Source organism: Prionailurus viverrinus, chromosome B1 (assembly GCF_022837055.1).
Source record: "Prionailurus viverrinus isolate Anna chromosome B1, UM_Priviv_1.0, whole genome shotgun sequence".
Taxonomy (NCBI): Eukaryota; Metazoa; Chordata; class Mammalia; order Carnivora; family Felidae; genus Prionailurus; species Prionailurus viverrinus.
In genome coordinates, this window is record NC_062564.1 from 166,879,221 (window position 1) to 166,902,297 (window position 23,077).

The window sequence follows — 23,077 nt, forward strand, 5'->3', positions numbered from 1 at the left end:
CATAGATACTTATATTTTAAGATAACTATGTTGGAGCTAAACTCTGGGATCATTAAAATGCAAACATTGTATCTAATGCATTTTTTTCTATTTAAATTTAAAACAATAAACATGAATATCTTTGGAATTGTTTTTTGCTTTAAGAACTTTTTTCTGTACATAAATATACTTTTTTTTAAATTGGCCACAGTATTGTTTTGGACATGATATTCCCTCATTCGTGAATATTCCTAGTTTCACTTACCTCTAATTCCCTGTGTGACCGATACCGTTGTCTCGATTATAGTTTTCTCAAGTTTTCATGGTCAGGAAAATTACTTGTGGGTGATATGGACCTGAAGAAAAGTTACAGGGCCCATGATATCTGATGTGGTGTAATAAAAAGCTCACATATGTGGTTTTGATTGATTAAAGGGAGATCAAATGTACCTACATGTCATTTTTATTCTGATGCATCCAAATGAATACAGTATAGCAATCTATGACTTAATTCTAACTCGTGAGACCAAAGTAAATTTCTAAGAAACTGAATGAGGTTAACTTACAAAAATAAGTGAGCTTATGCTTTTCAATATCTAGCTCAGACTAATAGGTGTAATTATTTTGATGAGATGAAATGCTTTGAACACTCTGATGCTCTTAATGAAAGTTTTAGTTTTGTTTTTATATTTTATAATGTATCATGAAATATTTTGAATGTAACCCTCCTTGTTCTGAAGAAAAATTTAGGCTTTTCGATTTGTATTGTTTAAAAAAGAGAACGCACCTGAGAGAAAAAAAGGACCACAGATTTTCCACAACACATACAAAGACACACACATTCCTGTATGGATACATAACTAATAAAATACATAGTACATGTAGTATTCTTTTGTTGTTGTTCGCTTTTATGACATAGTAATTAAATCCCTTCTATATTTAACTGTATTTGTTCATTTATGGACTGAATGTTCGTGTCTCTCCAGCATTGCATATGTTGAACCCTGTCCCCATATGATGGTATTAGGAAATAGGGCCTCTGGGAGGTAATCAGGATGAGATGAGGTCATGAGGGTGGAGTCCTCATGAATAGGACTCATGTCTTTATAAGAGTCACTCGAGCCTGCTTCCTCTCTCTGCTCTCTGCCATGTGAAGATACACTGAGAAGTTGTCTGCAGCCTGGAAGAACTTGACTGTGCTGGCTCCCGGATCTTGGGACTTCCAGCTTTGGAACTGTGAGAAATACATTTCTGTTGTTTAAACCACATAGTCTCTGGTGTTCTATCAGCCAAATCTAAAGGGAATTCTCTACTCCTAGGAGACCATTTCTATTAAAATTTTAATATTTAAAGTGTGTAGCACCTTTGTTGTGTAGTGATTTGTGCAATGCTTTTTCCCCCCCATAGATCACACTGAGCACCAGATCCTGTTTCCAATGGAACTGAACACTAGATAGAAAGTGCCTGCCTTTTATTTTCAACATAATATTATTTTATAATATTCAATACTGATAATAGAGAATATAAAATAATGTAGAAGGAAGAGGAAGTCAAAATCAGACAGAACTATTCTCAAACACAAATATAAATAGAGATATAGGACAAATAAATTAATGGAACACATAGAGGTATTATTACTTTTCAAGATGGATTACTTCAATTGTTTAAATTATCCTAATTTAATTCGTTCTTATCCTTTGTGAATAATTTCTACACAGTTCATTTTTGAAACAGAATAGTTGAGAGTTAATTTTCTTTCTGACTAATTGGAAGCTGGAGATCACTCCTGGCTGCTTGATTATGAAAAACACTGGGGTATTTCAGTAATCATGAACTTGGTTGCCATGTTTCCTAACCTATATTATCACCCCCTGTGCATTCTGAAAATTAATTTCTCTCACAAGAAATATGACATGAAAGTCTTACCTATATTCTAGCATGATTTCTTGAAGTCAAGTCTACACCCCTCATGTGAGTACTTAGATGCTATCCCTCTCTTTTTATTCTGGAAAATGTCAAATATTGTCATCTATTTCACATTGGTTTGGCTAATGTTCTCATTGGAAAACTCTTCAGGGTAACACTCATCAGCTTGGTATTCTAGGCAAATGGATTCATGAATTTGTATCATTAGTGTTAAGATAAATGCTAATCAGTGGCATTATTTATTAAGTAAGGACCATATGTCTGCTTGTGGAATAATATTATTGTCAAGATGCCCCACGTGCATTTATCACTTGAAAACTAAACAGACTGATACATGTGTACTTTTAACAGGGGAAGATATCTCCATTGGCACATTACTCCAGCATTCTGATACATTTCTATTTCTTCCTTGACTTCAGTTTCCTGCATTTTCCCTACTAGTCCATAGTGTAAACATAATATAGTATGATATCAAAACTCCTTCCCTTGTAGTTTATGGTATCCCTAGCAGTGCCATGGAGAGAACAAAAATCCCCTTTCTTCTGCATGCAAAATGGGAAAGGTAAAGGCATAATTCCATTTTTGCATATTTTCAAGTATATACTTTTCTAACCAATACATTGTACAATATAAAACACTCTAACATAAATGAGAACAATATTTTTTTCACTCACAAGTAAGACTAAGTCTAATGTTTCTTTTAGTAGAAAAGCAAATATGAGGTAAAAAGCTATTACTCTTTATTTTGGAAAAGGTTGCATTGTGAATAGAATAATACCTCTGGCCACTCTAAGAATAAACCATACATAGAATTGAAAATGCCCTGTAGAGATTGTGCTAACTGAATTATTCAAATACTCCCTCAAAGAGCAGACTTAAAATGCTGGCATTCCTCATAAAGGTTGAATGATACCTAATTCATTTTTCATTATGCAACTACTCCTTGCATTTCTGCTCAAGTGGTGGCCTTATTTCTAGCTCCTTGGGCTCATCCCTTCAGCCCTGCCCATTTTACATGCAGATGTCAGGCTATTTCTGTTCATTTCACACTTGCCTTAGCGTCTCTATTGGCTCCCATCACCTTTGGGACAAAAAGGGAATTCCTTACCATGACATTCAGGGCCTAAAACGACCCAACTCTAATGTCACCTTCATCCTCTCCTTCTACCTGTTTTTTGATCTAGCCACCCAGGACTATATGAAATTCTCTAAACAAACATTCTCTGAAATTCCCTTTGTGCCTTTTCAAGCTAAATCCTTTTCCTCGATTGCCTTTTTCCTGCCCTTGTTAACAACCTCCTATAAACCACAGCACTAATATTTCCACTAACGGAGGCCATCTCTGATTCTTCTTAGTGGAATTAATCCATTTCTCCTACTTAGTCTTTTATAGTATGTTTCATATTAAATTACAATTTTTGATAACAGATCCATTTTTTATTTGTAAAATAAATAAAAATATGTATTGATTATATTTGGGCAAAAAATGAATAGGCCAGGCTCCCGGATCAAAAGTTTACAGTTTTATCTTGTAAGTATGACAAGATTAAAACCAATAAGCCCATTGTCTTCTGACAAACTGAGGTTCCTAACATAGTGTTTGTCAATTTGTAGGTTTAGTTTACTGGGTAATTTGAATTTAGTTGATTGCCAAAGAGGATGCCAACAGTATGCCAGCAGTAGCTTTCAGTTTATTCATGCATCTTGATAAAAATAATACTTAATTATTTAAAAGAAGCAAGCAAAACAAATTACTTCATAGAATTTCAATTTAAGATTGTGTACTGCGGCCAAAACAACAGTTTTTACTGCTCTCAACTAAAGGTATTATGATAGCTCTATAATCATAATTCTGATATTTACTTCACGGAAATGGGAGAGGGATTCAAATGTATATATTTCAAAGTTGTAAGATTGTATATCTTCTTTTTCTTAAATAACAAATATAACTTTAACTTTAACAAATACAGCTCTAACTTTCTTAAATAACAAATGTAACTTGCCTGTCTTTTCCTCACATACCACTTGGTAAGAGAATATATATGGAAAATAAAAAGGATCAATTTCACACTGTGCATCATGGTTAAAAACTCCTCTTTATACCCCTGAGAATTTTTGTTTGTCATTTAAGTGCTCAAATACATTTGTCATTCTTTGACAATGATCATGCTTTGAATTATAAAACATGCCTTCCTCAGACAATACAAATGGTTTTGAAATAAGAGCTCAGATAAGTAATTGTAGGATAGAATTGGTTCCACTGGTTTCATAATTGACATTACATTGTTGTTCTATGAAAACTTTATTTTAGTAATAGTATAGTAGTGCATTGCTAATGGCATGCTACCAGGTACCAAACTCCTCTCTGTAGTGCGAGCAGGAGCAAAAGTATGGGATCAAGCAGGTAAAAGGGTGAGAAACAGTGAGAAACAGTGAAACACAGGTAAAAAGTAGTTTGAACAAAGTTCCACAATGGATTTTAAAGTTGGCCGGGAGTACAAGGAAATGACACACTTTAAAAGGCTGGGATGCTATTCCACTGTTTCTAGATCAATTTTCAAGTCTTGTACAACTGAAAGTTAACCTTGGGGCACAGAAATCAAGTTTAGATAATGGAGAGGACAGAATAATGAGTCTTTTTTAATTAATATAATGTGAAATATATTTAAACTTGTTGTCCTCGTTTCTGAATTGTTTTCACAGAAACACAGATACTTAGTATAATACTACTGTGCACACTAACTGCCGCTGCTGTTCTAACTAGCCTTATTGAGTGTTGTTGGTTTGTGGATATAAATACAATACTAATACCATTTCTCTTATCTGATGCCTGATTGGTAAGAAATGACTTTCTTTGAATACAAATTGATCTTTATATTGTTACCTGAGAATAATTGCAAAATAGAAAGGAAGCTGTGGAAGGAAAAAGAGAGTAAGAGCAGAAATGGTCTGAAGATATAACGTGTGTCAAAGCAACTTTAACCTTTTTAATTTTGTATCCTTCATATTAACATGCCTTCCTCTTTGGGAATTCCTAACTATTCCTGGCTATAAACGGATTATGTGTAATCTAGTATTTTATTTTACCTTTGATGTTTCATTATTACTCTCAAACTTTTTTTTTTTTAATTTTTTTTTCAACGTTTATTTATTTTTGGGACAGAGAGAGACAGAGCATGAACGGGGGAGGGGCAGAGAGAGAGGGAGACACAGAATCGGAAACAGGCTCCAGGCTCTGAGCCATCAGCCCAGAGCCTGACGCGGGGCTCGAACTCATGGACCGCGAGATCGTGACCTGGCTGAAGTCGGACACTTAACCGACTGCGCCACCCAGGCGCCCCTCAAACTTTTTTTTAATGTTTATTTATTTTAGAGAGAGAGTGCGAGTGGGGGGAGCGGCAGAGAATGAGATGGAGACACAGAATCTGAACAGGCTCCAGACTCTGAGCTGTCAGTCCAGAGCCCGACACGGGGCTCAGGCTCATGAACCATGAGATCATGACCTGAGCCAAAGTTGGACACTTAACCGACTGAGCCACTCCCATGTTCCCATTGTTACTCTTAAAACTACATTATACATGCTGGCAATATTGTATGGCTAGGAGATTATATACAAGTTGAATCTTTTTTAACAGTATTTCTTAATTGTTCTCTTTTGATGGAAGAAGGCTGTCTGATATTATGTAAGTGATCAAATCATATGTATATGATATAGATATATTTTTGTATTAATGGTATTGATTTTACTTTCAAATTTAATCTTTCTTTATAGTGTCTTCATAGTTTTAATACACCTTGCCATCTGATATGATGAAGCTGAAAATATTTTTGATGAGTTTAATGGATGTGGGCATAAATTATTAGGTTAGGCAGGCAAACACATGATACTGTAAATGGGAGACTACAAACTGAGACATGTAAGATGACTATATAGTGCCTCACTTACTACTGAAAGGTTAGGTTAGGAGAGATTGGTGGTCCAGGGACTCTAGATTCATATGGCATTTTAATAATCTCTGACGTTGGGCACTATTATTTAATCTCGCTGCTCAGTTTTCTCACTAGTCAAATAAGGATAATTATCTCGAGTGGTTTTAATATTTAAGTTAATTGATTCATGTGAATATGTTTTGAAAGTACCTGGCACATAGTTAAGTGCTCAATTAACGTTGGGTGTTATCCCAGTTATCTATTGCTGCTTAACAAACTTCCTCAAATTTTGGTGGCTTAAAACAACTATTTATTTATTTATGTATTTATGTATGTATTTATTTATTTATTAATTGTTCTGTTGACTCATCTGAGTGGCTTGCCCTTGGACTCTCTTATGCAGTTGCAGTCAATTAGCAGGTGACAATGGAGGCATAGGAACGTGATTTCACCCACAGGCCTGATGTCAGGACTGAGAGGGCCATGACCATGGTGGCTACTTGAGGATTTCTCTCTTTATGTGGCTATCTTGGGCTTTCTCATGACATGAAGTTTCATAGGTCCGATTTCTTATAGGGCAGCTGGATTTTCCCAGAGTAAGCATTTCAAGAGATAGGAAGTGGAAATAGTACGTCTTTTAATGACCATGCTACAAATTGGCAGAAATACGGCACTGGCACCATATTCTATAGGTCAGAGTAGTTGCAGAATCCTCTCAGATTCAAGCAGAGGTAACATAGACCTTACCTCTCAATAGGAGGAATATCGAAGAATTGTAGTCATCTTTAATCTGCACTTGTATTAACATTACTAGTGGTCTATTTAATGAATGTCGACATTTCATGCCTTTTGGTGGTAGAAAACCACTGTGGAATTTGGATATATTGGCCCTAGATTGTCCACATTGTGATATTTACAAAAAGGTCTTTGAGTAAGTAGCTTTATAGTCAGCACAGAGTTTCAGCTTATGAAAAATGGTTGAAGCTATTATTTCCCTTTCGTCTGTGTCATTTGGTGTGCTGTTGTGTCCACTGTTACAACCTAAAAGTCAAACACCCATCCTGAGAAGAGGATATAGGAGAAGAATCATTTATCTTTTAATAAAAGCTATAGAGATTACATATCTCTACATTTATAACACATGAAACAAGACTCTGAGAAAACTGGGTCACATATGTTTCTGTCAGCAGGGTGTAAAAATTAGAGGTCATTCAGGTTCCAGGGAAAAGAATTACCCGGGCAAAGCAGCTTCTTCCTAATCCTTAGCTAAAGATAGCAACACAATTAAGTAAAGGGACTATGAGTTTTGGGATTGTGACAATGAAGATATTATATCCTGCTAATTTGACACCATCCCCTTAACTGTCCCTTTGGTTAACCAATTAAGTAGAAATTTGAAACAAGGAAAATTTTAGTTTTGGGGGTGCAATTTCACAACTTTAGAGAATCTATATAAATGAGAAGTTCTTAAGATATAAATAAATGGAGATGTCAGTTCTGTCAAATAACTTGCAAACCATTAGTTTAAATGAAAAAAGAAAACCAAAAACTTGCCAGGAAACATGAAGTAGAGCCTCTCAAAGAATCATGAAGATGGTCAAGTTATAGGGATGTGTAGCCCAGTATCATAAACACATCTTATAGGTGCTAATGTAGCTAGAAAATTATTTTAAACTTGAACCATTTTTTGATCAGGACATATGATTTTATGAAATTTTATCCTAAATTCCATTGGTTCTATTTTTATCCTGTTTAAATCAGAGGGTTACAGTATAGTGGTCATAGAATCATAACACAACAATAAAAAGTCAACTTCCAGGTAGATGATTAATGTAAACACTATGAAGTATATTAATATAATACAAATAAACACTTCTTTTTAATTTTTTTTAAATGTTTTTTATCTATTTTTGAGACAGAGAGAGACAGAGCATGAACGGGGGAGGGGCAGAGAGAGAGGGAGACACAGAATCGGAAGCAGGCTCCAGGCTCTGAGCCATCAGCCCAGAGCCTGATGCGGGGCTCGAACTCATGGACCATGAGATCGTGACCTGAGCCGAAGTCGGCCGCTTAACCGACTGAGCCACCCAGGCGCCCCAACAAATAAACACTTCTTAAACACTTTTATGTCCTATCCATTTCCCATATTCCACTGTCCACCTCCATATCTTTTGCCTCCAAAAGTCTCCATAAACGACTCCCTGAAACCTATACCATGTGCCTCTCAGGTTTTCCCCTTCACTGCTGTTCTTCTTGAGTTTAATTTTTCATCATATTCTATTATGGAGAAAAGAACCAATGTGGCAACTGACAAAATCTTCTTTTGAGTGATCTAATCTCCCCTTCTTTCCAACTTGGATTTCTGGGTGGGATCAAAACTAAGAAGTGGGGTGTAGCAGTGACTATTCAGAGATATAGGAGACAGAGTTATGAGAAAAGAAGAGTGTTAAGCACAATGTGTCCCTTCTAACTTCTGAGATTAAGCTCTGTGAATGAACAAAACAAAATATATGCGATTAGATGTAACTACAAAGGGAGGGAGAAAGATTCCCAAGCAGGGTCCTCACTGGCCTGGGGCGGGGGGGGTGTGTGTGGAGATCCAGAGTTCCTTTCTTAACTGACTGAACCACTCAGACGCGCCCAAAACTTATAATTTTAATTAATCTTTTCTCCTTTTTAAGTGTCCTAGTTTGGACAATATATTATGTGGTTACCATAATTAATAACCTGGCATCTTTAGGAGAGGTGAGATACACAGCCAACTTGTAGCTCGCTTTGAGGTTACAGGTAATCTCAAAGTTCCCTAGTGACCCAGTGGGATGAAGATGTCACCGAGAGAACCATTGAGCTTTCCAAAAGGTTGCTGTGACGTGCAAGTTAAATCCTGTGCAAGAGAGACTGCATTACACTGAGGAGCAGGAACACTTAACTCACAAACCGTTTGCTGTACTACGGAAGGACATATAGAAGAACAACACGCTTCACCATGCGCTTTTTTACTTCTTCTCGTGGTCTGATTGGTCAATTTGGAAAGAGAGCGTTGGTGTTGTGACCCGCCTCTTTCTTTCCTCTTAGGGAGGAGCTGCCCACAGGAAGTGCCCAGTTAGCTCCGCCCTCCAGGCTGTAAGGTTCCCAGGTACCGGTTTTATCTCTGCGCCATCATCGCCGTCGTCGCCGAGTCGGTTGGGTGCTGCCTGTGGCATCGTTGGTAAGTCGAATGCTGGGGTTCCGAGTCAGTACGCCTGCAGTTTATAAGCCACGGTCTTCAATATTTTTTCCGGCGGTTACAACAGAATATTTTGGTTTTCCTGCCGCTTTACTTTTATTTCTAAAAGAGAGACGTTTACATGTCAGACTCCTCACACCCCGACATCCAAGATACAGAGTGGGAGTAAAGAGAAAATGAAAAAGAAGAATGCTCTGTTGGAAAGCGTGGAGTAGAGCTTCGGGCACGCTTCTGGCATGGCTACAGTGGGAGGTGTTAAAAACTTTGATGATCCCGGACTAGGCACTCACCACGTATTTTCCGTGGTAGTGGGTTGTTACAGCTCATGGCGGTTTTTTCCACTGGGGAGCGGCTGATTGTATGAAAGTAAACACCCATTTGTTTGGAGGCAAGTCTACATGCTTTCGGCTGTAAGTAAAGGCAGGCAAGCTTTGGGGGTGGGTGCTCAGCAAGAAAAATCGGACTAGAAGTGCAGACATCCTTACTCGATGCATCCTAGTCAAACTGTTAACTGCTGCTTGACCTTAAACGCGGATATATAATTTTTTTCTAAGTAGCCTTGTGTGAGACAAAGTTTTGGTAATAAAGCAAGCCCTTTTCATGTACCAGCCTTTTTTAGGTGTGTGTGTTAGCTGTACGTGCTGGAAATGTTTAGGGCCAGGCCTAGGCTGGTGGCACAGAAAGTCTCAGATTCTCATCCGCTTTTATGTTTTGACTCCTCTTCAGAGTCAAGGGAAGGAGTGTTGGAAGAACAAATCTAGGAATCATATGACTTGTCTATAGGTTTATAAGTTGTTCTTACCTTTTGATTTCAGGTGGCTCTGAATTTGATCGTTCCATACAGTTTGACTATGACTTTTGATTGCTGAGATTCAGACTGGGTCTCCATTCATAGGAGATTGATGGATATCAAATTAAGGAAGATTAGGGGTCTTTACTGTAAAGAGCATATACCTTCTCCTTAAATTGAGGATCAAAAATAAAATGTTGCAAAAAAGGTGGCTTAGAAAGCCAGTAAAAAAAAAAAAAAAAAAAAAAAGGGCTGTGCTTGGAATGCTCTGGCTCTAATAATTGATCTTGCTTAGGAATTTAAGGGGTTAGAGTCACTTAAAACTTGTGCTTCAGTGTTAATGTAGAGTAACGGAAAGAATTGGAAACAAAAAAATCAGCTGGAGGAAAATAAAACTTTTTTAGGAAAAATCTAGAGAAATTAGGGGACGAACTTGATAAAGGTGACAGAAAATAATTCGACGTTCAAGTAGACATCTGTGAGAGAGAAATGGTGAGTCGGAGGGATGTAAATTCTCTTCAAAAGAGTATTGGAAAAGGGAAAGGTGTTCGGTTGTTACCAGATTGAAATAGGGGGGTAGGTCTCCAGTTAATCAAAAAGGAAGAGGAAAGATCTCAAGTGGAAGGACTCCCTCAAAAAGAGTCGGAAAAGTACTGAGAGATCACAGATAAGGGATGATGTAAAAGATATTATCAGAACAGCATCTTAAAGATTGGGAAAGACTAAGAAGACCTGTAGAATGCACAGAGTACCATTGGTTGATTTTTAAGGTAATATAGTAATTGTAGGTTTGTACAGAAGTACAGTTTGTGCTTAGAAGGAACAACCAAGAATTAGGTCTCGAGACAAGACTCAGCAAATAGGGCATATTGAAAGGAGTCAGGCAAGAGGATGAGTTAGATCCAAGCTTGGATGGGGATGATTCCGTTGGTGGGAGAAAAGATGCTGTGTGGAATTATGCATCCCAGGGAAGTGGAGGAGAAAAAAAAAAAAATTTTTAAGAGTAGGTGCTTTTAGTAAACTCAGAATTGAATGGTTTCATCATTGCTTTTAGAGAAGATTCTGGAATTTAATAAATAGAGGCATATATTAGGAAACAAACCCTAACATCTAAAAAACATAAAAAGGAAGCCAAATACTCATTTCCAGCAATCAGCAGTAATCCTGTATGTTTTGAAGAGACCAAATTAATAGATTAGGTAGTTAGAAACTCGCCTTTCTAAACATATTAAACATACTAAAAAATTTAAACTGAAAAGTGTAGACGAGGATGGAAGAAAATGAACACTAGAGGCATATTTCATTGCTGCAGAAAAAAAATGCTATTCAAGGTCTGAACAATTCGATGATGAAAGACAGTGCCTGGAGGAGCACATGGAAGAGGTATTGGTTCTTACTGGGCCTCTAGGGGTTCAGGCTTCAGAAGCATCGGTTGAAACCTCAGTTCCGGAATCTCAGTTGAGAGTGATTTGCCAGCCGAAACAAATGAGATGAGAGAGAAACCCTCTCTAAGAGGCAGGCCTCACTAGCTTTGCAATTCCAGAATGAGGTGGTGGAAAGTGCCCCTTGTAGTATAGGATTCAAAATATGTGTTTACTGAAGGTAGTAGCCCCGGTTTCATAATATAGAGTCCACTTCCAGCAGTTGCAGAGTGCCAGGGACAGGAGGTTAAAGGAAGGAAAAGAAATGAAGAGATTTTTGAGGTAGGTTGCAGAGGAATATATTGTACTTCAAATACAATTTGGTGATTGGGGTTGAAAATGTTTGAAGTTTTCTGGAAGGCAGGAATGTCACAAATGTTATTCTGTGAGAGACAACAGTATGCTAAGTGCATTGTGTCCCTAGATATGATGAATCTGTAGTGTCAGAATTAGTGCTTTAATAGAAATTTTATGGAATCTGCTACTCACACAAACTGACAAGCATCCTAATTGAGCTGAAACCAAGAATATTGCCAGGTTCGTTTTTCCTTGAGATGTTACTCAGTTCTGGTTTCTAGGAACACAGTGTTTTGGGAAGTAATCTGATCTGAGAATGGCTTGTATTTAAACTTGGATGTGGGGCCAGGTTTGTTAAGTTTATATTTTCATTTACTGTAATTTTTGAATCATACAAAATTCAAAAACTAATAGTTCAGAAACTAGAGTGATATAAAGAAAAGTATACATTGACAAGTCTTTTGTCCACTTTGCATTTTACTTATCTAGGTGTTTAACAAACAAGTCTATAATACTAAGTGCCCAATACTGACCTGTGTATTTTGCAAATGTTAGCTCTTTTATTTTGTGTATCAACCCTATTATGGAAGAATTCCTATAATTCCTATTTTATAGATAGGTCTAAAAAAGTTAATTAATTTGTAAGTGGCAGAGACAGACCCAGGCAGTCTTGCTCAAGTTAGACTAGTTAGGTAGATGATTTAGTATGTTCTATACTATATATGCCTCTCGTGTCATTTTTTAAAATGCAATTACAAATATATTTTCTTAATTTTTCCTTTTCTTTACAAAAGAAAGCAAACTTTATATACTGTCTGCACCTTGGTTTTTTTTTTTTTCTTCACTTAACTGCATATTCTGGAAATACTTCCATATCAGTATATAGAGGAGCTTTTCACTTGTTTTTACTGCTGCACAGTGTTAATATTGTATTATGTGAATTTGTCACAGTTTATTTTTTAATTTTTACTGTATATCATGTCATAGTTTATTTAAACAGTCTCTTGGTGGACATTTGGGTGATGTCCACTTTTCTGCAGTTACAAATAGTGTGGTAATAAATGTATATACTTGTCATTCTTGGCAGATGTATCATATCTGTAGTATAAATTCTTAGAAGTTGAACTGCTGAATCAGATAAATGAATATGTACTATTGTTTATATATTACCAAATTCCATGAGTCTCATTCTGCTTCATCGTAGCCTTATCAACAGAAATGTTCACATTTTTGTCAGTCTGATAGGTGAAAAATATTTTTTCAGGGTTGTTTTAATTTTTTATTTATTAATGATAAGATATGAATGAGTTGAGTGTCTTTTCATTTGTTGAAAGGCCATTTGAATTTTTTTGTGTGAATTGGCCGTCATTTCTTTGCTCATTTTCTTTTTTTTTTTTTCTTTTTTTAATTTTTTAACGTTTATTTATTTTTGAGACAGAGAGAGACAGAGCATGAACGGGGGAGGGGCAGAGAGAGAGGAAGACACAGAATCGGAAGCAGGCTCCAGGCTCTGAGCCATCAGCCCAGAGCCTGACGCGGGGCTCGAACTCATGGACCATGAGATCTTGACCTGAGCTGAAGTCTGACGCTTAACCGACTGAGCCACCCAGGCGTCCCTCTTTGCTCATTTTCTATAGGGAGTTTTTAGTGTTTTACTTCTGTTAGATATTTACCTGTTCTTTATATTTTGAGGGGAATGGACCTTTTGCCTGTGATGTGAGTTTTAATTTTTTTTCCCCCAAGTGGGTCATTTGTTTTTTGATCCTGGTTATTTTTTTTAATGTTATGTAATATACAAGTATTTCTTTTATGGTTTTGAATCATGTTTAGAAGTGTCTTTCTCCAATTTATAAAGGAATTTTTCTCTTCTAGAACTTTCATGGTTATATTTTTTTTTCCTTTTTTCATTTAAATCTTTGATTCCTTTTGAATTTTTCAGTGGTCATGGAATATGATATACAATTCAACGTCATATTTTTTCCAGATGACTGTTTTTTAGATTCTTTAAAATGTAGTTAGTAAAAACTTGTCTTTGACATGATGCAATTTCTGAATCCCTGAAAGAACTGTACTTATCCTAGACATTGAGAATGACTTACTGAGAGGAAGTAGAAGAAATTTGTAAGGAAGGTATTTGTCTTGGACTTTGAACTAAGTAGTACGATTTTAACTTCATGGAGTTGTACCTTACAGGGGCATGAAAATTTGACTGTAGACATCAATTTCTTTGAACTTTAATTTGTTTTGTATTTGTATATAACTGTCAGGGTAATTTAATCTTTGGACTTTAATTTCTCTTTGGGAATTTAGTAGTTTAAGGAGGTTATTTTCAAATTTGGAATATCTATAATGTTAGACTTTTGTTCTTAGAATTTAAGCCATTCGATCTAATTGTAGCAAATCCTAGATAATAAGCTGTTCATAATTTGGGATGGGAAATAGAATTGAGAAAACATTTTCAGCTTTGGATATAGAATGGCTACATATTTAATTAATGTGTTTTTGGACTATTTTGAAGGATTCTGGGCTCAAAAATCTGCACTGCTAATAGTGGTCGCAGCAGGATACCCAAAATCACAGGTGGGGTAGGTTACTCAAAAAGATAGGAGCAGTAATGTCTTGATAGATTGCTGATCCTTTTCTCTGGGGGGACAATACCTTGGTTCAGCCGAAGCTTCATGATTAAGCACAGTGGTTTAGGAGAATAGAAAGCTGTAGAATATTGGTATGTAGGAGGGATTATTGAATGTTTTCTTCCTACTTCCGATGCTTCCTTTTATGTGTATGATCCATTGTCCTAACATATTAGGCCTCTAACTTCTACTTGAGTAGTTCAGGGAGTTATTTGGTGAATTGAGAAGAGACTGGGAGTCTCTTCTCCCCTTGTTGGGATTGAGCTGTCCTCAGGAAGCTGCTTCTGCTCTCCATTTTACCATGTTACAAGGGTAGGAGAATGACTGTCCCCATACTATCCTGCTGATACTGAATGAGAAAGTCTAATTTTGGATTCAGTACTAGAAAACACATTAATAGATAAACCTTCCCTAAATAGATAGTCTTCCCTATCTGCTCTCATCAGATACAGAAGTAAAATTTTGATCTCTCCATAAGCCAACTCCCCTGTATCTCTTAACTGTTAGAATTTGAGCAGGAGTACCAGTTATTGACCTTTCCCTCTCCTGCCTTTATCAAGATGAGAAGTCAATGGTATGGACAATAGGGTGATTCATTTGAAATTTCAGAGACTTGATTATGCCTCCTAACTGAGGTGGGAATCAAATCAGCAAGGACATCACGATTTCACTACACACTCCAGTAACCTGTGTTTAATGTCTGTGTGGAGGGAACATATGACAAGTTATGTTGCCATAAGATATGTGCAGAGAAATGAACAAGGATCAAGAGTTGCATACCACTCTTGATGCCTCAGTGTTACATATGGTTTTCTGAAACCAGAGTGAGAAATCACAGGAAAAATCTAAATTTAAAAACCAAGATTGAAGTTTTGTATTAGGCTAAGTTATCAGAGGCAGAAATTATAATGAGATGTGGAAATAAAGTAAGTTATGTGTTGTACGTGTGAATTTTCAGAACTGCCAAGACTGTAAGTTCACACTGTGTTGGGTTTCAGGTTTTTAATATTTATATTTATTTTATTTTGAATGCACACATATGGTGTTTTATATCAGTGACAGATTTTCCTAAATAATAAAAGTCTCTGACCTTACATTTGTGGTGACATAATGCTACTTTGCAACAAAAGTAGCACAGCTGTCCATAGGTGAAGAACATGAAAAAAACCATTTTTCTCTGCTTATTGAGTGGTAAGGAGGCAGCTATCTTTCTCCCCTCCTGCAAGAGTCTCCTTGGAAACATTATGGGCCTGATTGCTAACTATAACACGTTGGTCTGTAAGTAAACTCTCCCCAAAACTCAGATAGCTCTGGGTGTCTCAGACCTAGAGAGGTCTCTAAGTCTTGGGTCTCATTCCTGCATGAAATGTAAACACCTAGAAATAGTCTCCCTAGCACTTTTAGCCAGTACCTAGGTACCTGTCCCAGGATGTAACCTTTTGTCTTTATGGAAGATAAGTTTTATTATTCTTTCAGATCAGAGCAGTTAGCACCATAATGTGGGGAAGAAATGGTTACAGATTTAATCCTGTAATATATGAAAATATTTTCAAGGATAAATGAAAAGATTCTCTAACTTTATAGTAAATACATTGGAACATTGAGAAATCCAGGAATGTTTTATTTTCTTATATATATGTTATATCATTGTTATCATTTCTGCTGAATAAAAGATGTTAATACTGTACCTGGGCATAGCAAGTACTCTACAAATGATTGACATTGTAATAATAACTAATGCTTATTATTTTAATATGTTAAAAATGCCTATATTTATGTTGCAGACAGAATCAATAAAATGGAAATTACTTTTTATTTATTACATGTATGAAATGAATTCGTGGCTGAAATTTAGGTTGGGTAGTGTTTGTCAAGAGCCTTGAAATCTACAGAGAGGAGTCTGTATTTTCCTCATGGAAGACTATTTACCTCACAAGTCAGTAACCTTCCTTGGTGAAAGAGTTCCCCACATTATGTATATGTACATATATCACTTAGACACATGGGCCTCCTTGAAGTGCTCTTAGGTTTCCATTCTCTTAGGAGCTTTATAAAAATGGGTTTTATGTCTACTAACATACAGAGACTTCATTCTCTACTGGTAGCTAATTCTAGTAGTTAGAAGATAATCTCTTATTTGCCACATTTCTTAACTCATCTTTTAGATTCTAATTATAAAGGTTCAGATTTTTAAAAATTTCTGTTTAATACTCTGATGGCTTTTCAAACAGGGTACTGTAATACCTAGCTGGAAAGACAAAGTTACTTCACATGAAGTACAATACAGGATGTTGTGAATCTGTAGGAATCGATAAAGAAGGATCAGTACAGGTTGAAGTATTGATAATGTTTAGTGGAGGATATGGTATATGAGTTGGGCTTTGCTTTTCATAAGAAGATAGAAGACAGCATATCAGGTAGGGATACTAACGTGAACTAAGACCATTTTCTGAATGCATGTTAATTTTTTTTTTTTTCTAGCGATGTACACTGGTAAACAAGAAGTGATGAAACAACCCCTTACTTCATGATTTTATAAGATAATTTTAAAGTACACTGTGATTCATTATTGGTTACTTCTGTGATTAGGGGACAGAAAGAGATATGCTATTAGCAATGAACCTATCAGGTTAGACCAAAGAGTTTAAGATAATATGCTTTGGGCAGTGTAGGGTCATCACAGTTTTTAAACAGGAAGGCAAAAGAATGAGAAACAGTATTTTAGGAAAATTTGTCATTGGTAGATTGAATGGAAAGAGATATGTGTCAGGAAGACCAATTAGGGAAATACTGGCATAACCTAAGCAATAAATGATGAGAACATCTAATTTAATTTTGGCCTTTGGAACAGAGAATTCAAAAGAAGAATCAACAGCTTTTCCAGACTTAATTTATGAATGGAAGAAAGAGGTCATTTAGAGGTAACCTCAGGATTCTGAAAAAAGAATATAATTTTGGAAAGGAAAGCAGTAAATTAGTTTTTATGCATATTTGGGTATTGGCCAGTGACTAGATCCAGGAGAAAAATCTCTGTATAGACATTGAACATATGTTACCAGAATTCTAGTTAGGAGAATTCATCAATCTAAAGGTGGTAGCTTTTATGAGAGTGAGTACACCTTCTGAGTTATAAGGCCCAAAAAGTAGATTAAAAAAATTTTTTTAACATTTATTTCTGAGACAGAGAGAGACAGAGCATGAGTGGGGGAGGGGCAGAGAGAGAGGGAGACACAGAATCCGAAGCAGGCTCCAGGCTCTGAGCTGTCAGCACAGAGCCTGACATGGGGCTCGAACTCACAGACCGCGAGATCATGACCTGAGCCGAAGTCAGATGCTCAACCGACTGAGCCACCCAGGTGCCTCCCAAAAAATAGATGTTAGAGAGATAGCTCAAAGAGAGCTAGGAGGAAAAACAAAGAGATGAGGTTCAGAGAACGTAGCCAGTATACTTAGGGAAGCTGAAGAAATAGCGATACCAAATTAATGTGGTGTTGTGTGCCAGTCTCAGCCTATGGATAACGAGCGTTGTGGCTGGACTGGAGTAACCATCAAGAAACTTTGAAAAAAAGTTTACTACTTAGAATTCTTAGAAGTTACATGGCATACTTGGGGCCACACAACACGGTCCAGAGGGAGATGAGAGAGAAGAAGAGAGGGAGGGAGGGAAAAGGTGTGGACTTGGGGTTCTGCTTGTATTGGGATCCAGGGTAGAGGGTCTAGAGCTGTTTACTGGTGAATTTACAACATAAAAGTGAGAATTTAAAGTGCAGGAAGAGAAAAGACAAGCAGCCCAAGTGGGCAGTTAGTGAAATCAACCAAGATCTCTGAAACAAAGAAGCCTGGGGCGTCACCTGACTCTTTATCTAGTTTCATAGCTAACAGTGTGTTTATTCAGTTTTTACAAAGTGTACGGGGCGCCTGGGTGGCTCAGTCGGTTAAGCATCTGACTTCGGCTCAGGTTATGATCTCAGGTTTTGAGAGTTCAAGCCCCACATTGGGCTCTGTGCTGACAGAGCTCAGAGCCTGGAGACTGACTGCTTTGGATTCTGTGTCTCCCTCTCTCTGCCCCTACCCTGCTTTCGCTTTCTCTCTCTCTTTCTCTCTCTTTCTGTCTCTCTCCCTCAAAAAGAGAGAGAGAGAGAGAGAGAATCCCAAGAAGGCACTGCAGTGTTAGCATAGAGCCCAACGTGGGGCTTGAACTCAGGAGCCTAAGTCGTGAATCGTGAGATCATGACTTGAGCCAAAATCAAGGACACTTAACAGACTGAGCCACCCGGGCGCCCCTGACAATGTGTTTATTCAGGAGAGCCATCTTTGAAGGGGATGCCTGTTTGAAGCCAGTGCCTTAATAGTCAAAACTTAAGGGGCGCCTGGGTGGCTCAGTCACTTGGGCGTCCGACTTACACTCGGGTCATGATCTCATGGTTTGTGGGTTCAAGCCCTACGTCAGGCTCTGTGCTGACAACTCGGAGCCTGGACCCTGCTTTGGATTCTGTGTCTCCCTCTCTCTCTGCTCCTTCCCCACTCATGCTCTGTCTCAAAAATAAATAAACATTAAAAACAAAAAATAAAAAACAAGAAAACTGAAGTCAGGCACTTGCATTACCAAAAACAGAAAACCCAACTGTCTGAGCTTATACAACTTGTGGTTAGCTGCATCAAAGTTTGAAGTGAGTTAAAAGAAAATGAGGTCTGAGAAATCCTCATTAATTTCTTGGTTTAAAATATTATCCAGGATGAAGTGGGGTATGAAATGGGGGGAGACCTGAACTCTTATATTCATGTCAGTTTGCACATTAAACCACTGTCACCCACTATTGCAGAATGATGTGTCAGATAAATTGTGAATAAGCCATTAAATTTGAGCAGTGAGAGAGAAGAGAGGTTAAGAGTGCATGTGGTGATGGGCGAGCAGTACAGAGATGGCAGCCATAGGGGTTATCCTGAGGGGTGCTTGAAGAAACAGAATACAGGGGGCAATAATGGTCTGGCTCCTAAATTGTGTCTTCTGTTAATGCAGGCAGTGACTATTCTGTTTCTTAGCAGATGCCCAGGTGATGTTTATCTGTTGAGTGGGGATCAAATAAAGATAACACCAAAAAATACAGCTTTTCCTAATACTCGAGAGGATGAGTGCTTGGCTGAGATGGTGTTGGATTGATAATTTTTATGTGGATAAAAATGAGATGAAATCTGGAGAGATACCAACTCTATTTCCACCTAAAGACCTGAAATAAGAGTGGTGGTAGGGGATAGAAGGGTTGACACCTTAATTTTACAATAGTGCCAGCAATTCACGATGGGGCTCACAGCCTGAGTGACCTGTATTTCCAGACACTTGACCCTGTTTGTTTCTGGTTCTGTGGCCTGTGCTCCTAGGGTGAAGCTAAGGACAAAGGACAATTGGGAAGCCAGCGATGGCCTACAAAAATAAGCCTTCATTTGTCATTTTAATGGGTGTACCATTTCACCTTAATTTAATTTTCCTACCTCTAAGAATATATCTTATTTTGTAAGTTCACAAGCTGACACATCATCCAGAGAGACTATTTATTTTCCCTATATTCTTCACACAAAGGCTGAGATTATTCTTGCAATAGTAATCAAGATCTTCTGTCTTTGGCTTGCAAAGAAAATGCATTCAACTGTACTTGAAAGAGAAAATTGAAATTTGGCTGCAAATAATAAAGCACTTTCAATTCTTTCAATTCTGTCTGTTCATATCAGCTGAGCTGCATTAATAAAAGCAAAAAAGGTGCCTGTTGCTTGCTATTGGCAAAAAATAACAATGTTCAATTGCCCTAACTGTGTATTAGGTGCGTTGAAGTTTATTCCTATTATAGAACCTTGTGCTTTTAGTCCATTTTTTTCCTTTGTTAGTGCTAGCATGGTACCAAATGAATTAGGAAAGTAGTCCCCAGAGAAAGGCTTTTCCACCAGCTTTAATAGCAAAGCAACGATGAATCTTCCCCCATCCCCCCCCCCCCAAAAATCAAATCTCAAAGTGTAATTGGCTTGTCTATCTGCCTGTTGTAACCTTTGTTTTATTGGTGTAATTGTTTTAGGAAATAATCCTGTAGACTTATTAGCATGCTTAATGCTAGTTTCAATTATTTATTTTATTAATTGGGTGTGTAAGTCATGAAATTGCTGTTGAGTACATTTACCAATAGCACAACCACCATAATAATACAAGGCATCTGAAAATAAAAGTAGGTTGGTACCTCTGAGATAAAGATTTCTGTAAACAAAGGGTGTACTGCAGATTTTTCTTTTTCCATCAGACAATCTCATGGGCACGCCAATTGTGAAACCATAGTCAAATTTTTAGAAATGCAAGGGTACGGACAAAATAAAAGTGTGTACTCATGTACACTTAATTCTTTTTAGCTAGCACTATAACATGAGACCAGTAGCACAAGTCTAGGCAAAATTATGAAGTAGGAATAGGTTATCTTTAGGTACCTCTAGCCTCTTCTTTGTGTGCCTAATAATATCCTTTTCTCTAAAATCCTCATTGATTTTTCTCTCCTCTTCACAATTATTTAGTCTCAAGAGAAGATGAAATTCATTAACACTGAGGTTTGAATGATGAAGGTGGTAATGGTGCTATAGAAAGAACTCTTTGAGACCAAACAGCCCAAAGCTTCAAAGTCCACTTATAATCGTTTCCAGCTATGTGATTTTAATGAATACATTTTCCCTCAGGGAGCTGAGGGTTTGGTGCAGACTGGAGCTTACGTAATTTGGGGAAAAATACAAAACCATATATATAAATTTAAGTAAGAAAGTAGATAATTATATGTTAAAATGACAAATGCAACAAAATTTAGAAAAATAAATTTAGTCATTTCCCCAACCATATTTATTAATAAAAAAAATTATTTCCACAGCAACAATAAAATCTCAAAGCAGCTAGTGGTCTGGGGATACAGTGATCTATTTTGGTTCTTATTTTCTGAAGATGTGGGGGCTACTTTGATTTTATTTCCTTGCAATGAGTCATTTTTTCTAAGGAAATGGGATGTGGGGAAGAAAGCCAAAGTTTGGGGTGAAGGAGGCAGGCACCATTGAAGTAAATCACCTTTTAAAGTTCACTGAGCTCCACCTTCTGTACAAACTGATGGCAAGTCCCCAAAGTAACTCACAGGCAAGGAATGCTTGCCCTTGTGTGCTTCAGTTTCTCTATCATGGCCAAGCCAGTAAATACCAACTGTGAGATACATCATAAATGCTATCATGGATAATAGAAATAAAGATACGTGATATTGACTTAAAAGATGTACACTTCTGCTGTCTACCTGTATTAACTCATGTGACTGACATTCCTGATAGAGTTGTCCCACTAATATCAACGATATCAGTGATGTCTGATAAAGAACACTTGTGATACTGTTCTTCTTTTTAGCCTATACTATAACCTATAACAGTAATACCAATAATCCCTGCAATTAATATCAAAGTCAGGAAGACTCACAAGCTGCTGGAGTTAACAAGAGGGAATCTGATTCTCCTAGGAGGAAAGGTGCTTTTTCTTTGACATTGATGTGTTAAGTAGACTGTTATTTGGAACCTTTAGGTTGTACTCAATTATAGTCCTTAGTATTTGCCTTTCCTGAAGGATGCCCAAGAATAGCTAAAAATAAATTTAACAGAATAGGGTGAAAGAATAAGAAAACAAACAAATACAGAAGAGGTCCATTGCACAGAGCTGGCACAAAAGAAACCTACTTATATCTAAGACTCATTTTCTCTTCACTGCGTTAGAATAATATGCCTGTAATTTAATTTTGCTTTACAATGCCCACAAACGTAGCTTTCAGGATGTGTGATTTTTGAAGAATCTGTGGTCTCTTTAGCTTGTGCTTAATCCAGTGTCATTACAGTGATACAGGCTGGAGAAGAAGGGGAAGAACCAAGAGGGCTAAACAAACTTAGCCATAATGGGATGGCCTGGTATTCACTACTCTACTACATACATTTCAAAGGCATGGGGAATACTTAAATTTGACATAAGCTAATGTTTTTCCTGCAGGGCACTGAGATCAGAGAGAAGACAAGGGAACTACATAGTTGTGTTACTCACTGTGTATTCTCTTAGACACTTTGTTCATTTGGCTTTAGGGGGCATCTTTTTTCCTGATCTTTTTGTCTCTACTCCCTTTCAGTCCTCTGTTGGTTCCCTGTCTCATTCTGACCTTAATTGTTGAAGTGCCCCAGGACTCTGACCCTGGACACTTCCTTTTTTTCAGATGCATTCACTTCCTAGGTGGTCTTTAAATTACCATCCTTATATTAAAGATCACCCAGGTTCTGTGACTTGAATCTTTCCCCTGAACTTCAGACCCATATCCAACTTTGTACCTAAACCTGGTATATCCAGATTGAATTCTTTATTCTTGTGTACCAAATCTGTTTTTCCTATAGTATTCCCCTTCAAGTAAATGCTAGCAGGTCAAAAATTTTAATTTCATCTTGTCAATCCTCATTTCACATCCCACATCAACAAAACTGAATCTGAGCTCCACCTTCTGTTGTCATTGGTGTGTAAGTCATGAAATTGCTGTTGAGTACATTTACCAATAGCACAACCACCATAATAATACAAGGCATTTGAAAATAAAAGTAGGTTGGTACCTCTGAGCTCCATTTCTGTTGTCATCATCTTTCATTCAAGCCATCATCATTTCTAGCCTGGACCCAATTATGCATAAAAATTAATTTGCTGCTTTCCCTTTCAAATTTATATTCTTTTTTCCAATCCTGAAGTTACCTTGATATTACCTCTTTCTTCTATTAATAAACTAAGTCTAGAAAAACTTTTGATTCTTTTCTTTTTAATTCTCTGTTCCAAAGGCCAAAATTAAATGATGAG

At 37.1% G+C, this 23,077-nt stretch overlaps 2 protein-coding genes across 5 annotated transcripts in view; both read left to right on the forward strand.

The window, feature by feature from the left end:
• GABRA4 (gamma-aminobutyric acid type A receptor subunit alpha4) overlaps nt 1-23,077 on the forward strand; it is a 142,982-nt gene that overhangs the window by 74,060 nt on the left and 45,845 nt on the right. The window lies entirely within an intron of this gene.
• The window catches only part of LOC125164161 (cytochrome c oxidase subunit 7B2, mitochondrial), a 166,022-nt gene continuing 151,443 nt past the window's right edge, over nt 8,499-23,077 (forward strand). For 3 of the 4 annotated variants that reach the window (XM_047856695.1, XM_047856696.1, XM_047856694.1), the window contains exon 1: nt 8,500-9,043. The gene's annotated coding sequence lies outside the window, so the exon portion shown is untranslated. Of the gene's footprint in view, nt 9,044-23,077 lie in introns of all 4 variants that reach the window. The other variant, XM_047856697.1, reaches the window with a different exon arrangement.